Genomic DNA, 15,159 nt, shown 5'->3' with positions numbered 1-15,159 from the left:
CCGAGCGGTTCTAGGCTCTTCAGTCTGGAACCGCGCGACCGCTACGGTCGCAGGTTCGAATCCTGCCTTGGGCATGCATGTATGCCATGTCTTTAGGTTAGTTAGGTTTAAGTAGTTCTAAGTTCTAGGGGACTGATGACCTCAGATGTTAAGTCCCATAGTGATCAGAGCCATTTGAACCATTTTTTCATCCATACAAAACAACTTGTATCTCTGCATATGTCTTATGAGATACATGTTGATAAGCCAACATGGAGAGTTGTGGATGTGCCTCTGCCTGATGATGTCTCAAGTTTTCGATATATGTCTGGCACTGTAGTAAAAAAATGGTTCAAATGGCTCTGAGCACTATGCGACTTAACTTCTGAGGTCATCAGTCGCCTAGAACTTAGAACTAATTAAACCTAACACACATCCATGCCCGAGGCAGGATTCGAACCTGCGACCGTAGCGATCGCTCGGTTCCAGGCTGTAGCGCCTAGAACGGCACGGCCACTTCGGCCGGCCAGCACTGTAGTAGAGTCTCATGTAAACATCACCAGGAGGCATACTATCTTAGCTGTTGAAGCTTTGCAGCACGGTTGTCAGAAGATTTGAATGTTCGGACACTTTTAACTCATCGATACTACTTCGACGCCACAGCCCAGTTGTGCAGGGCAGCCTGTAAGACAGGGGCTTAAAATTCGTCGCTTGACTGTATCTCCATAAATGTTACAGCTAGAGTGTTATAACTCCCCTATGTTGATTCTCTTGGGGAAGCAAGTTTGTGTGCCAAATTTGATCCACTTCAGTTCAGGGGCCTGGAGGAACTCCTGGGCTTACATACATACTTTTCAGCGTTATACTGAGTGTTTCCGTAAGAGCGTGCAGAAATTTAATAGAACACAGAGCACGCTGCACTGATCAGTTTTAGCTAGGGAACCTGGGGTATGGCAAATACCATCACTGACACATTGAACGTACAATTTTTACTATATCTTACCAAATGGGCTGAAACTGACAGCCATCAACCCCAATGCAAGCATGACATCAGTGAATAAGACTCTGACGGACACTGGCAAATAACCCTGGTGCGTTTCTAATCAAATCTCAGGCAGCTACAATTCCAGCATGGGATCCCATCTCTATATCTACTGAGGTCTCATACACAAATGACTTCAGATATCCTGATAGGAAATAATCAAGGGGATTCAGGTCAGGTGACCTCCAAACCATTGAACAGGACCTCTCCTTCCAATCCAGTGACCAGGAAATACAGCACTGAGATGGTTGTGGACATCCACACTGAAGTGAGGCAGTGCACCGTCACGTTGTATCCACATACCCTCATGAACAGACAAGGGTACATTCTCTGACAACTCAGGTAGAACTCTCTGCACGAACCTCAAGTACAGGTGGGCATTCAGACGGCCAGATAGAAGATGTGGCCCAATGGGTTTGTCGCCTGCAATACCGACCCAGATATTCAGAGCAAAACGTACTTGTTGTTGTGACTGTTACAGCGTGAGGGTTTTCCTCATCTCACACATGGCTATTCCTTCTGTTCGAAATACCATCACGACCAAATAAGGCCTCTGCAGTAAACAGCACTAATTGGAGGAACTTTGGTCCATAAATCCGCTTTTGGAGCAACCACTGAAACAATGCGACTGGTGCGCAAAGTTAGTCACAAGCATTTCATGGACTCGTTGTGGATGATATGGGTGTAATTATTGTTCAAGGAGTACTCGGCACACGCTAGTATGTGCAAGCCCATTTCATGTGTAATACAACGTGTACTTGTAGTGGGGTCCCCTCGAACACGTTCTAGTACTTCCTCTTCAAAATCGGTTGTGGGAGTGGTACTTATGTTGCCAGGTCCTTCGTTTCTTCTTTCCAATGAACCAATCTCCCATATCGTCAGTCGAAAGAAAAAAACACTCGTCGTGACGGATATGCCTGTTAGGAAATCGTTCCCTGTACAACCATTCGGCAGCGAGACCGTTGCAACGTACCTCCCCATATAAAAGGTGGATGTCAGTGAGTTAGTGAGTTCTGTGAAACTGTACCAGTACTGCTCCATCATAATGTACTGTATGTCTCTGAATAGCACTGAGTAATAAATAGGTTGTCGTTTATTCATAGCACTTTCTGTCATGTGATAATTTAAATACGATACAACGGAGCCCCCTTATGAACAAGTAAAATAAACAAAACCTGCGTCATGACATCATAGAAATCAGCTTCGTCCTCCTTGTTTCCTTGCAGGAAATAAAGAACGTACATGTGAATAAATAGCACACTACCTGTGAACTTGTACGCATGTTAGTTGTAAATAACCTGGAAAAACCCTAGACAAAGCGGTAGACAAGCTTATTTCATATCTCCTTAAGCTGGCTTCTCTGACCCCAGATTCCCTGCCTCAAATTGATCAGTGGAGCATTCTTTATGTCCTGTTACAGTTTTATGTGCTCTTACGGAAACACCCCGTATATAGATAGACATAAACCAGCTGTTTACAAAGCAGCTCTGCTTGCAGATACAAAGAGCACATACACTGAACAAATCTCCTCCTCTTCCCTCTCTCTGTCCCTCCCATCCTTTTCCCTCTCTCAGACTATTTCCTTCTTTGGCCCCCCTTTACCGGTCCCCTCCTCTCCCTCTGCCCTTCTGAACCTCCCTCATCTCTCTGGCTATCTCCTCCCCACCTCTATCTTCTCCTTCCCCGGTCTGTCGCTACTTTCCTCCTCCAATCCCTCTCTGCTTATCACCTCCTCCCAACACTCTCCTTCCCCTTTCTCTGGCCATCTGCTCTTCCTACGTTCCTCTGTCCATCTGTTCCTCCAACTCTCTCAGTCCATTTCCCTCGCTATCTTTCTCCTCCTCCCTCTTCTTCCTTTTCCACTTGCTGAATGCCCATCTTCACATGCCTCCTACACCTCCCATTCTCTGCCATCTCTCTCTTCATTTCCTGCTCCTGCCTGTCTGACCATCTCTCCCTGTCTCTGTCCATATCCTCCTTCCATCTCTATCTGTCCACCCGCCCCTCCCCCTCCACCCTGTCTCCATCCATTTCATCCTCACTCCTTCACTGTCCATCTCTTTGTCCGCCACTCTCTGCTCAGCGGTGCCCAACCACACGTATAACCTCAGGAATACATTTAGATACAACTCACACAGCACGCCTGAGCACGCACCACACACCGAAGCTACGGGTAAATAGTAGACATAATGATGTAAGAAGAAAACGGATGACTTAAGAAAGTAAGTGCAGGAAGGTAATAAAACAAAAAGACACGCAAAAATAAACCTTCAGAACGTGTATCGAACGCTGTAGATTGGTGGACTGAAACCCTACCATCGCCGCTAGTACACTATTGTTTGTTTCCCCATGCGGCTGAACGAGCTTCATTTTCTGTTCGCTACACGATTGTTGACAAAGTATATAATGACTTTTCTCTCCCTTTTTTCTCTTCCTCCGCCCCTCTCCCCTTCCCCTCTCTGCGCTTCTCCCTCCTTCTCCCTCAAACACACACACACACACACACACACACACACACACACACACTCACACACACATATCTCCCTTTTAGGTTAGAGTGAACAGAATAATTCTAACCACTGTCAGGATGATGTTGGCCTAAAAATCGCGCCAGTTATATCTTATGCCGAATTGTAATACTCTAAACTACGTTTACAGCTGCTTTGTTTTTTCACGTGCGCGATGCTACTCTGCGCCGTCCAGAAGTCATATCACCGACCTTACTTTCCCTGCACGACGATGCAGAAAAGGACAGAAGCAAACCCTGAACCACGGAACATTTTAGTAACTAGACTGCATCCCCAGACAGCCTGTGCGAGACTACTGTTCAATGCTCCGTCGACGTAACATTAATCACGAGTAATTGAACAAGATGGGAAAAAGAAAGCAACCGTGGCACTGTTGGAAGAACTATTCTTGGAATTTTTCCGGCGTAAATAGTATTCCATGAATTTTGGGGACTGCAGCCGAATGACGTCGGCTTGCTACCCCAATATTTCGGTGACAACCATTCAACCGTCTTCAGGTGAGTGTTTCGCACTGGAGATAACTATTTCTCGTCGCTAACTTAATACCAAATATTAACGTGGAGAAGCGTGCATAATGGCAGCTTCTACATAAGCGCCCTCTGTGCAGTTTTAGCACCCTCTTGAAATATTGCTCTCTATATGGCGCGCGGGTGGATGCATCATGGTGGTACTACATGTGAACTCTCTGTTGGTATGCTTGCTCGCGGAATTAAAAGTCAGTTGTAAAATTAACAACTTTAACTGTCGTTAGACGAATCGGTAGTAATAAAATGTTTTCTTTCTGAAGATATTAAAAAACCACCTGGTTCCCCGCCCTAAGCAGTGTAAAGTCGCCGTCACGATTAATAAGATCTTCCGCCAAACTTATTTCCACCGATTCCTTAATAAATGAATTCCAGAAGTATCTTGTCGTTGCTAAGATTTACATGGGAGAATAATCCATAGGATTTCCTTTGTAGATACAATGATCGGCTACGACTGCAAAAGGCGAGTGAGGCAATCACGTTAAACGTACTCTTCACGTGCTTTGGGTGTTGTCTGACAAATGTGGGCCTTGCCACACTGGCAGGGTATTCTGCATATTCCAGCCACCCGCAGTTACCGACCCGACCCGAGAAGAGCACTAGTCATTGTAGTTGGGCAGAAGATTACTTTGACTTAATGTTTGCTCAGGACTCTGCCTAATTCCGACGAAATATTACTGAAATAATTGTGGAACGCCGCGGATATGAATTTTCCCGGTATTCGCACCAGGATGTATAGGGAAACTATAAAAAGAACCTAAATCAAAATGGCATTTTGATTGGGCATTTGAAAACTGCTTCTTAACGTTATGTCAAACTCCAAATTTCTCCATCCGTCGACTCTTCTTCACCCTCAGAAAAAAGTCTTTCGATAGAGGCAGTCACTATCTCTCTGTCGTAACCTCGTTACAGGAATTCGCAGTTATTTCTACAGACTATGTCGATACAAAGTCTGGAACATAGTCATCGTCTCTATCCATTTAAGGCCTATGAAGTATATCGCCTTCTCTGCCCGAACAGACAAAAGATTTGTTCAGTGTTTTAAGGTTCCAAATATAATGGTAAGCTTGAAAATCAAACATGGCAACTAGTCTAGGATACCAGATTTGTGACAGCTTATAATATGGCAAACTCCAATTCACCAAGAAGTTTACTGAGAATGTTGTCCAATATGTGACACACACTGACGGAGAAAAGTCGCAACACCTAGAAGGAGTTTTGCGAAATAAAAGAAAGTTGGTAGGAGTTATTCTACATCTGAAAGATGATATCTATAAAATTTCGTGCCAATCGGATAAGAGTGGCGCGAGTAGCGCCACTATGAGAATGCCACTCAGGTTTGCTTTAAATACACGCTGTAAAGGTCGCGACTGCGTTACCTTTGAGATTGGGCGTGGTGAGTAGATGTTAGTCAAGAATGCATTTAAGGCCATTATCAACATCTCACAGAGTTTGAACGGAGTCATGTAATAGAGGTACGAGAAACTGGATGTTCCTTCTGCGATACTGCAGAAACACTTGGCAGCAATGTAGCCACTTTACATGATTGCTGGCAGCAGTGGTAACGACAATGTATAGTCGCACGAAGACCGAGCTGCGGACGGGGCTACGTGGCACTAGCGACAGGCAAGACCATCGTGGTGGGCATATGACTTTGGCGCTTCGTAACTGCATCTGCAGCAAAAATCTGAGCAGCAGTTGGCACCAATGTGACACAATGAACTGTCACTGAAGGGGAGCTACGAACCAGACGCCCTATAGAGTGCATTCCACGGACCCCAAGCCACCGCCATTTGCGACTTCTATGGTGACAAGCGCGAGCTCGTTAGAGGGCAGGATGGAGGTCTGATGTGTCTTCTGATGAAAGCTAGTTCTGCCTCGGTGCCAGTGATGGCCGTGTGTTGGTTATAAGGAGATCTGTTGAGGGCTTTGTAATCACCTATCAGCGTGCTAGACACACTGGACCGACACGTGGAGTTACGGTCTGGGGTGCGATTTTGTATGACAACAGGAGCACTCTGGTAGTTGTCCCACGCACGCTGACCGCAGATCTGTACGTCAGTCTGGCGCATCGACCTGTTGTGCTGGCCTTTATGAGTAGAATTCCATGAGGTATTTTTTTAACAGGATGACGGTCGTCCACATACCGCTGTTGGAACCCAACGTGTTGCGTTGGCCCGCTCGATCACCAGATCTGTGTCCATCGAGCGCATATGGGACGTCATCGTACAACTCCTGCGTCATTCACAACCAGCATTAACCGCCCCTGTATTGACCAGCCAAGTGTAACAGGCAAGGAACTCCAACCCACAATCAGACATGGAGCATCTGTACAACACAATGCGTGGACGTTTGCCTGCTTGCATTCATCATTCTGATGGTTACACCAGTTATAAATATGCCAGCGTTTCACATTTGCAATGCCTTATCTCACCCCTACATTAACCTATGATCTTCCAATGTTAATCACTTAAATAGCTTACCTGGATTAATGTATACCCGGAATTTCGTCACTCTGCGTTTATTATTTTTTTGCTGTTGCCATTTTTTCCCTTCACTGCTTTCACCATATGTTTTGGGACTACGTTAACCCAATACCAATGGCTTAAACTTTTTTTTCGTTTTCAACTGCGCTTTGTGTGTGTATTATGCTTCACAGTGAGATGTTAAGGAAAAGATTTACATTTGATAATGCATTTTTCATACCTGCCAACTCTTCCGATATAGGCGCTAGACTTCAGATTTTCCATCTTTTCTCCAGCCTCTCGATTACTCCATTACTTCTCCAGATTTTAGCTAATATCGTCAGACTTAGTAATTTATTTTGAAACCTCGCCATTTTAATTTTTTTAGCCAGTGGTTGGAAGTCCTTCGCTCGTTATTTGTTTCTAATCGACACACGTACAGAAGTTTATAAAATCAAGGAAGTTGCACGAGACCTCTAGATCCATTGTTATTTGTTCCACATTTCCGCACATTTTGGTGAATGTATACTCGTAATGCTCAGTGTTGTGCTCAGTTTGGACTTATGTTTGTGTGCTGTCATTGTGCTTAAGAGCACTCGCTACATTTTTACGAGTATAATTAGTATACATCTAGGGGGTGGATGGTTAAGTGAGTTAGTCTGTCACCTGGATCCGCGAAAGGCTTTATAATTGTGTAAGCCGTTATTTCACGTGCATCTTATTTGTCACATTCATAGTATTTTGATTCAGTGCTTTGTTTCTCATTATGGTGAAAAAACATAATGCTTTTTTGCTTGAAGCAATTTTCAGAACTGTTCCTGAGCATTATCGAGTCTAGAAAAGGTCCGTTATTTGCATTTCGTACTTTTTGCATATGACATTTGTATATCACATGGTGAAATAAGCGATGTTTCAAAGCTTGTGGAGACAAGAAAGCACTGATGAAACGTTATGCGTGTGAATAACAATGAAAAATTGGAATTTGGCGTTGAAAGTGGAAAGGCCGGTCGCTGTGGCCGAGTGGTTCTAAGCGCTTCAGTCAGGAACCGCGCTGCTGCTACGGTTGCTGGTTCGAATCCTGCCTCGGGCGTGGATGTGTGTGATATCCTTAGGTTAGTTAGGTTTAAGTAGTTCTAAGTCTAGGGGACTGATGACTCAGGTGTTAAGTCCCATAGTGCTTAGAGCCATTTGAACCATTTTTGTTAAAAGTGGAAGTGACTGGATGATAATTGCTCAATGCTTATTGTTGAAAATAAGAAGATTAAAACTTGTGAACGAAGTGTTACAACGAAAATACATGGTAGATTACCAGCTTTACCTTACTTGTTTCTGTGCACTGCCCACCAGTCCACTATAGGTAAGTGTTCGCCTTCCCTTGTTTTACGAATCAACGTTTCGGGTATTTCTAGGGTTTTGATTTGCGTTTTTATAGCCATTATATAGTTTTGTGAAGTCATAGGGAAAACGTCACATCAGTTGTGGCGAGATTATACTGAAAACGAGCCCCGGTTTTTGGTCATTCGTATGTCTCGATTTTTAAAACTAAATCTCCCGATTTTTGGTTTTTGAGAGTGCGCAGACGTGAATTGTTGGCTGCTGGCTTTTTGCTTTTGTCGGTACCTAATGGCATAGAAACTTCAGAAGCTTGTTAATGGGATAATGTATTCCCGAAACATATTATGGTAAATATATAACACATTTGACCACTGGTGCGTATCAGTGCTGTTACATGTGACAGTTGTACGATGACTTCACAACAGATAATCCAATCTCACCGATTCCTAGTTCTGCGCACTTCTCTAAGTTTACAGAGAGAGAAATGGTGTCAAATTAGAGAGTAGAAACATACTAGCGATGACAACAGTTCGGGTTTCCATCCAGCTATGCAGATTACGATTTTCCGTGGTATTAGTCATGTTGGAAAATGCCTGGTTGGTTCCTTCGGATTTCCTCCTCGACCGAACGTTAAAACAAAATTATTATTTTTCCTTTCTTGTTAGTTTATTTAGGAATTTTCTCTACTCAGACGGTGACATGCCAACCTAAGACGAAAGATGTCCAAAGCTAATATAAGGGCTGGGCGCGCTAATGCGATTTTCTGATCGCCGTAGTTGTATAACAGAAGCCGCGGTAGTCCCTTTTGGACCACCAACGGGTACAATTAGATCGCAACTATTCTCACTGCTGACATATATTTCATAAGAAACCTTGAGATACCGTTTTCTGCCCGCGGAAGACAAGAAAACGTCGCAAAAATCGTTAATAGATTCATTCAGTTGTAGGTCATAATCTGACAAAGGAGATGGTGGACCCACCATGGTATACAGTGTCTTTTAAAGAAAGAGATCTGTTGCATAATGTAAAGAAAGCATAGGCCTACATTTGTGGAGATGCTGAATGACACACGTGTTATTGTCACGAGGGGAATGCGTGAAGCGGTTAAAGACTAGGGTGGCAGAGACTTATCGAAAGACCTTTTACAAAAGTGATAGATATACTCGTCACTTGTGCCATTTCACATCACATTATGAGAGCTACGGATCAGGACGAATATAGTGTTTCTTCAGTTCTGAAGGGTTTCTAACTTCGTACCAACGCTTAGGAACGAAAATACGGCCGTATGGGGATTCAGTCAACTGATACCCGCGTGTAACAATTTTCGGGGGCGTATGAAACGGAATCATGATGCAGTCTCAGTCACAGGTAGGATACTAGGAAAATGCAGTCGGCCAACGAAGGAGACTGTTTACAAAACACTCAAAAAATGATTCAAATGGCTCTGAGCACTATGGGACTTAACATCTGAGGTCATCACTCCCCTAGACTGAGAACTACTTAAACCCACACACATCCATGCCCTAGGCAGGATTCGAACCTGCGACCGTAGCAGCAGGGCGGTTCCCGACTGAAGCGCCTAGAACCGCACGGCCACAATGGCCGGCCCAAAACACTCCTCTCTTGGTATAATGCTGTAGTGTGTGAAACTCATTCCAATTAGAACAAACAAGAAGTATTGGTCGTACACAAAGAAAGACAGCACGAATGGTCACAGGTTTGTTTGACTCAAGGGGAAGCGGCAAAGAGTGCTGAAAAACCTGTAGTAGCATACGCTTTGCGATATATGTCAACTAACCTTCTAAATCCTACTTACAAAGATCCAAGAATCGGTATTATGTGACAACTGTAGGAATATACTACAGCCTCCTGCGTATCGCGCCCATAGGGACTGCAAATACAAGATCTGATATGTTGTTGTTGTAGTCTTCAGAGGCGGGTTTGATGCAGCTCTCCATGCTACTCTATCCTGTGCAAGCCTCTTCACCTGCGAATAACTATTGCAACCTACATCCTTCTGAATTTGCTCTTGGCCTCTTTCTACAATTTTTACCTCCCGCCCCCCCTCCACACACTTCCCTCAAATCCTAAATTGGTGCTCCCTTGAAGTCTGTTAACCGATACCTTCATCTGGTCAAGTTGATTTGTGGCGCAACAATTTGTGGCCATTTGATTATGGCGCAAACAAAGGCAGCCTTCACCCGCTCTGTACGCCTCCTGAACGGGAAGAAACCCTAGTACGTGGTGGATTGGAAAAATATACTCTCCCACGTACTTTACTGTGTTTGCAGAGTATGGCTGTAGATGTAGAAGTTGAAAATGCCGCAGATGAAATGATGCAGAAAAGTAAATAAAGTAACAACATACTTTCTCATGTATTTGGTGTTACTGAATTAATTTTTGTGTTCATCTTGGCACCAGTTGTTGTGTTGGAGTGCACCTGCAATTTTACTTTCTATGCTCACTGTGAAATCAATGGGATTGTTTTAGGATATAGAATTTATCTTTCTCATACCCCGTGCTAGGGAGCCTTGTGACGCGGTGAAACGGGTCCAACCGACTACGTTCTTCCGTCAGCGCCACGACCTGGGACCAGAGACATACACTACTGGCCATTAAAATTGCAGCCCCAATAAGAAATGCAGACGATAAACGGGTATTCATTGGACAAATATATTATACTAGAACTGACATGTGATTACATTTTCAAGCAATTTGGGTGCGTAGATCCTGAGAAATCAGTACCCAGAACAACCACCTCTAGCCGTAATAACGGCCTTGATACGCGTGGGCATTGAGTCAAGCAGTGCTTGGATGGCGTGTACAGGTACAGCTGCTCATGCAGCTTCAACAAGATACCACAGTTCGTCAAGAGTAGTGACTGGCGTATTGTGACGAGCCAGTTGCTCGGCCACCATCGACCAGACGTTTTCAGTTGGTAAGAGATCTGGAGAAAGTGCTGGCCAGGGTAGCAGTCGAACATTTTCTGTACCCAGAAAGGCCCTTACAAGACCTGCAACATGCGGTCGTGCATTATCCTGCTGAAATGTAGGGTTTCGCAGGGATCGAATGAAGGGTAGAGCCACAGGTAGTAACACATCTGAAATGTACCGTCCACTGTTCAAAGTGCCGTCAGTGCGAACAAGAGGTGACCGAGACGTGTAACCAATGGCACCCCATACCCTCACGCCGAGTAAATACGCCAGTATGGCGATGACGAATACACGCTTCCAATGTGCGTTCACCGCGATGTCGCCAAACACGGATGCGACCATCATGATGCTGTAAACAGAACCTGGATTCATCCGAAAAAAATGACGTTTTGCCATTCGTGCACCCAGGTTCGTCGTTGAGTACACCATCACAGGCGCCCCTGTCTGTGATGCAGCGTCAAGGATAACCGTAACCATCGTCTCCGAGCTGATAGTCCATGCTGTTGCAAACGTCGTCGAACTGTTCGTGCAGATGGTTGTTGTCTTGCAAACGTCCCCATCTGTTGACTCAGGGATCGAGACGTGGCTGCACGATCCGTTACAGCCATGCGGATAAGGTGCTTGTCATTTCGACTACTACTGATACGTGGCCGTTGGGATCCAGCACGGCGTTCCGTATTACCCTCCTGAACCCACCAGTTCCATATGCTGCTAATAGTCATTGGATCTCGACGAACGTGAGCAGCAATGTCGCGTTACGATAAACCGCAGTCGCGATAAGCTACAATCCGACCTCTATCAAAGTCGGAAACGTGATGGTACGCATTTCTCCTCCTTACACGAGGCATGACAACAACGTTTCACCAGGCAACGCCGGTCAACTGCTTTTTGTGTATGAGAAATCGGTTGGAAACTTTCGTCATGTCAGCATGTTGTAGGTGTCGGCTCCGGCGCCAACCCTTTGTGAATGTTCTGAAAAGCTAATCATTTGCATATCACAGCATCTTCTTCTTCTCTGTTAAACTTCGCGTCTGTAGCATGTGATCTTCGTGGTTTAGCAATTTTAATGGCCAGTAGTGTATTTTGCAGTTGGACGAGCTCAGTACGTTGTTTCAACGTTCATCTACAATGCCGGTCGGGGTGGCCGAGCGGTTCTAGGCGCTACAGTCGCAGGTTCGAATCCTGCCTCGGGCATGGATGTGTATGATGTCCTTAGGTTAGTTAGGTTTAAGTAGTGCTAAGTTCTAGGGGACTGATGACCTCAGAAGTTAAGTCCCATAGTGCTCAGAGACATTTGAACCATTTTTTTCATCTACAATAAGAGGACGTGGAAGGCTTCTGAGGCCTCACGGTGCCACGAGTGTGTAAAATGTGCTGTACACGTCACAAGGCTTGGTCCGGGAAGACTGCTCGTGCAGTTACGGAGCTCACTGCGGAACTCTTGCAACACACTAAAGGAGTGGAAGGATATAGAACAACCGCTGTAGGAACGCGAAATGAATTTAGATGACACTAAAATGATAACCCTCGCCTCTTCCCGTATGAAACATATTACAAAAGATTCGGTGAGAACTGAATCGCGTCGTGATAATATTTTGAATATTCTGGTTACGCGCTGTAGGAAAGGCCACTCCCAAAATGGTGGAAAGGGATAAATTTTTCAAATTATCCCGACGCTGAAGAAAAGCTCGCATTCCTTTTTATCCTTAAGGTGTTTTTCCACACCAAACGATTTAGGGCATGATTAGCGTTTCAAGTCGGTTATAGTGGACGCCTGAACGATGATAACCATGTTGATGTCTTTCTAGTTCACAAAAGCCAGTCACCATACTGACACTACCACTTTCTCAGCTGTCCTTGCGAGAGGAAGTGTAGCCCCATTTCAGACATAGCCGTGGAAGAATATCCCCCTTTGTTTGCCGAGATAAGAAGCAGAATATCCGCCAGAGCAGCAAACGATGGTGATAACATCCTCGGGGATTGGCAGTAAAGACAGTTTGAATTAGAACCGGTCATGTACGGACTGTACAGTGCAGCACAACTTATTCGTAGTAAGCCCATGTAAACAGCGAGGAAAACTAAATAATATTCTGTTTATGATCGGTGTGAAGTTCTGTAATTGTGATTTGGTTTTCATGTGGGAGGACTCTCGACTCGTTTTACAGATAAGTTAAATTATTCTTTCAGGATAGATTCGAACCAGCGATCTATGGACATATATAAAATTCAACGGTTAACCGCTCTACCAACTGAGGTATGGAGTGCATGTGAGTAAAACGACAATTTTCACGAGGAGTTTAATTTCGTTGAGTGATGCTACCCTTCGTTTTAACCGTGGGAGAGCATATCTTGGAGGTGAGTTAATGTTAACTTTACAGTGCAACACATTTTTAATTAAGTTATTGAACTTGTACGTCGACGTGGTGACAATTTTCCGGTACGGTGCAACCACATTTTGCGCATCTTCTCATTCTCTGAAACAAAAATAACTTTTCACGAGCTTTTATAGATGAATTTGTACAGTATTTTACTACACACCATCTGTAACCCATTTTCCGAAATGTAAATTCCAAAACAAGACATCGCTGTGAATTAGCATTATGACAGTAGGAGCAGCGAGCTAGCCAGTGACGTCATATGTATCACATGACTCGAATGGGGCGTTTCAGTGGGTTTTCAAATTATTGAACGTCATTTCAGTTTTTATAAAAAATATTGAAATTCAATAGGAAAAAAGGTGTGTTAGAAGCATAAAATGATATTATTAATCATTTGAGACAATTTTCAGAAAACAGTCAAGTATCCTATTATGTGTATGGTCTTTACAACTGTCAAAGTACACTATTGTTATGGCTTATACATGGAAATTTCGTGAATTAACAATAATAATAAGTACTTATCATCTTAAATATTAATTAAAACATCACAAAAAACGGAGGTTATTATGTCTTCATAGGAAGTAGAGGATGTAGACCAGGGCCGGCCAAACGCTGCACAGTGTGCAGACGTGCTGAAGTGCTGCACATGTGCGCACGTGTGCGACAGCGACATCTGTTTTTAGACATGTGTCCTAAATGAACGGCGGCGGCTCCACTTCCCTGTTTATGTGGTACAAGCAAGAGCGCAACATACCCAGTCTCGTTCACCCTGGTAACCGTAACCTTAACAGAGAAGTACTGAGAAATGGCAGGTACTGTGAAAAAGCAATGGACTGGAGCTCTATGTTCTCAGTGGTTTAAAAATGACTGGGAACTGCAATTATTTTTTGTAGCCGTTGGTGAAAACTCACAGTGTTTGCTATGCCGCCGAATAATAGGCGGCCAGCGTAAGTTTTCAATTGAAAGACACTACAATACATATCACAAAGACGAGTGTAGTGTACTCAAGAGTGAAGAACGGCAAGCAAAATTAAATGTCCTTAAGAAAATGGATGAGACACATCAACTCGATTATCATTTCTCATGACCAGTGATAAACGTGTTTGGATTTATTCCTTTCATAATTAAAAATTATTCTGATGAAAGATGTAGCAATAATGGTATTGAAATAACAGGTGATCATCGAGAGGTCTGCGGTTATCATTCAGTCCAGAGGTCCGTGATACAGAAGTTATGTGGGTGTAACTAAGGGCACCGAGAATTAGTTATAGGAAACCTTGCATTAGTTTAATGTTATTTGAAATCATGAATAAGGTTCGTTGGAAGTCGCTAAGTGCTCTCTTTCTTAAATACTAGATCAAAAACATTACTCGTATTTACGTGCCGTCAGTCAAGCTGCCTTAATAAAAACGCACGGTTGTTAACTGTATTACTTGTCTTACTGGGTTAAAGTGTTAACATAAAAGTAGACGTCTCAATGAGTAGACTGTGACAGTATTTTAAATGTTAATACGCGAAATACCTTCCCATGATTGGCTTGCAAGCTGTGGAAAGAACACTAGAATGCGCCGGTACACAGTATCCCAGCAAGTGGACAAAGCGACATCTGTGGGTAGAAACATGCACTACATGATCGCTGACGGCTGCGGCGTGCACGCTGTGACCCAGAAGTTGCACATGTGCAGGGGCACCGCACGCGTGCAGAATTTCTGGCCGGCCCTGATGTAGACCGTTGGTTAGAAAAGAGTTCTGACATATGAAACTGGTGATCTTATTTTCACTAACATCTATTTTTCTCAAAACTTTCTCTCTTTGGGTCCTTGTTGTTCTCTATGAATCTATTTGTTGTTGCAACAGTTTTTTTGGTTATGGCAGTACTGTCGCGTAATAACGTTGCAGCATATGTCGTGGCAGGTGTTGCTGAAGGTGCAATGTGGCGTACCACAACAGCTATACATTTTACAGGAAACATATG

The sequence above is a fragment of the Schistocerca piceifrons genome, chromosome 5, assembly GCF_021461385.2.
Source record: "Schistocerca piceifrons isolate TAMUIC-IGC-003096 chromosome 5, iqSchPice1.1, whole genome shotgun sequence".
Lineage (NCBI taxonomy): Eukaryota > Metazoa > Arthropoda > Insecta > Orthoptera > Acrididae > Schistocerca > Schistocerca piceifrons.
Note: the sequence above shows the minus strand (reverse complement) of the source record.